This window comes from Silene latifolia, unplaced genomic scaffold (assembly GCF_048544455.1).
Source record: "Silene latifolia isolate original U9 population unplaced genomic scaffold, ASM4854445v1 scaffold_389, whole genome shotgun sequence".
In the NCBI taxonomy this organism is placed as follows: Eukaryota; Viridiplantae; Streptophyta; class Magnoliopsida; order Caryophyllales; family Caryophyllaceae; genus Silene; species Silene latifolia.
Window position 1 is genome coordinate 85,296 of NW_027413315.1, and position 2,843 is coordinate 88,138.

Genomic DNA, 2,843 nt, shown 5'->3' on the forward strand with positions numbered 1-2,843 from the left:
ACTTAACCGGAAATTTTATTGTCAAATCCGCATTTATCCAATTAGTCGAAAGAAGCCAATTTGGAGGGATGCCTAGTGAAGACCCTCACTCTCATATGGAGACTTTTTGTGACTATTGTGATGCGATTTCTCAAACCGGTGTAACTCAAGACCAAATTCGATGGGTCTTATTTCCTTTTTCTCTAATTGGCACCGCAAAACAATGGTTGAAAGGCCTTGATAAGGCTACTCTCGGAATTGATTCTTGGAAGAAATTGGCTCTACCTTTCTACAAAAAGTTCTATCCACCGGAAAAGACTAACATGCTAAGAGCTCAAATTACGGGCTTTAAGCAAAGAGATGAAGAATCTTTGTATGAAGTTTGGGAGCGATTCAAGGGAATTTGTCGCTCATGTCCTCATCATGGACTTAGCGAGTGGTTCTTGGTACAACAATTTTAGAACGGTCTTTATGAAGACTCAAGAAACATTCTCAACATGGGATCAAATGGTATGTTGACCAAAGTTGATGACAATCAAACTTGGAACAAGATTGAGGAAATGGCGGTCCATAACTCACAATATAGTAGACCTCGCAAGGCTACTAGAGGAGGAAAGCATGAAGTGGACTCTATTACTCAATTGGGTGCTCAACTTAGTGCTCACATTGATACCATCAATTTGAAGTTTGAAAAAGCTATAGCTAGACTTGAAGAAGCCTCAAAATCACCAAAGCATCATGTTAATGCCATGACGACATCTTCATCAATCCCAAATGGGATATGTGAGAATTGTGGAACTTTGGGACATGACCAAAGTGAATGTAGGGGAACAAATGAACAAGTGAATGCTTTTCAAGCATACAAGAGTGGTACCCCTTACTCCAATTATTACAATAAAAACACCAAATTCCCCCCTAATCTCTCATACAAAAGCCAAAATGTTCAAAATACTCAACCAACATACACCCCACCTCCCATGAGAAACCAAAATCAAAGACCCTTTTACAACCAAAACCAAGGTTACCAAAATTAAACCCCATACAATCAACAAAATGACCAAGGATTTGATGTTCAAAAAGCGGTCCTCCAAATGCAAAAGAATCAACAAGAGTTTTTCACTCAAATGCAAAAGGATAGTCAAGCAAAGGAAATCACCATCAACAACATTCTAGCCCACACCAAAATGTTGGAAACCCAATTGACTCAACTAGCATCTTCAAGCTCACAAAGACAAAATGGGCAATTACCACCTCAAAGTAATCCCCCAAGACATGAAACGGTTAGTGTCATTCACTTGAGGAGCGGTACAAGGTATGAAGCACCAAAGAAGCAAGTTGAGGATGAAGTTGTAGAAGCTAGTGACAAAGAAGAAATTGTGCAAAACCCCAAGGATGGAGAACCATCAAAAGAAGAATTTTCAAATAAAAATGAAGACAAGGCCAAGGAGAAGGAGCACATTGTGATTAGACTTCCTTTTCCGAGTCGTCAAGCCAAGCCCAAATTTGATGACCAACTTGGAAAATTTATGGAGATTGTGAAGAATTTGGAAGTCTCGATTCCTTTCACGGAATTAATCAATCACGTGCCGGCCTATGCAAAATACATGAAAGACATCCTTACGAAGAAGAAGTCGATCCGGAAGCTTGAGACTATCGCCTTCACTAAGGTGAGTAGTGCAATACTTCAAGGGAGTTCACCTCCAAAACTTAAAGATCCGGGAAGCTTCTCAATACCGTGTACCATTGGCGACACCACGATCAACAAAGCCTTATGTGATCTAAGGGCTAGTGTGAGTGTTATGCCGTACTCGGTGAGTAAAAGGTTAGGGATGGAAGAGCTTAAATGCACCAATATCACACTCTAAATGGCCGATAGATCGACGAAGACACCATTAGGGATATGGGAAGATGTTCCCGTAAGAGTTGGGAAATTTTTCATCCCGGTGGACTTTGTCATTGTTGACATGGAAGAAGACTCCAACATTCCAATCATTCTAGGAAGACTTTTCTTGCACACCGCGGGTGCGGTGATAGATGTGAAGCATGGAGAGCTCACTCTAGAAGTGGGAGATGAGAGCATAACTTTCAATCTTGATAAGACCATGAGAGCTCCCCGTTTGCATGAACCATGTTTTATGGTTGATTATTTTAGCCAGAAGGATGATAGGAAGAAGTCGGAATTCCAATAGAAGAAGAAAATCGATGATGCTCCATTCAAAGAGCAAGGAAATTGTAACAAAGAGAGCTTGAAAAGCTCACCAAAGCCAAGCAATGAAGAAGATGGCCTCATTGGCCAAGACAAGAAAGTGGGAGAGTTGTCTCTATCAACTCAAGAGATCTTTAGTGATCAAGTAGATGAAGTTTGTGGTCTTTGGGACGATGAGTTTGAAGGGATTTTCAATCCCTACATTGGTAATGCTATCGATAAAGACCAACATGAAGGACAACAAGTGCAAAGATCTATTGAAGATCTTTATCTTGATAATGAACAAGCTTTTGACTACTTCTTCAAGGTGTTGAGTAACATCAACAACACCTTGGAAATGCCCCCATGACATCTCACTAAGGATGAGAGTTTGGTGGAGTCCTCTCCAAACCACCATTTGTAAATATTTCTAACTCCCTAACTCGCATTTTAATTTATACATTGCATTTTTGTCATTTTTCGATTTTTATGCTTTGATCAAGATATTTATCATTTTTGAGAGAAGTGAGGGAGGGACTAATGATTTTATTGATGTGTAGTGCTTTAGCTTAGTGTGGGGATAGCAATTGCCTAGACTATTCATGCCTTAGTAGTGCCCCTACAATGAAGAACACGGGATTTGAAGAATAAAAATGACACGGGATATGCAAGTGCACGG

General features: G+C 40.1%; 1 non-coding gene across 1 annotated transcript; it reads right to left on the bottom strand.

Annotated features, from left to right (window-relative positions):
- Positions 1-302: 302 nt before the first annotated feature.
- On the bottom strand, positions 303-409 carry LOC141639433 (small nucleolar RNA R71). The gene has a single exon (XR_012542526.1). It is a non-coding gene; the product is annotated as a small nucleolar RNA R71 (small nucleolar RNA).
- Positions 410-2,843: the final 2,434 nt, after the last annotated feature.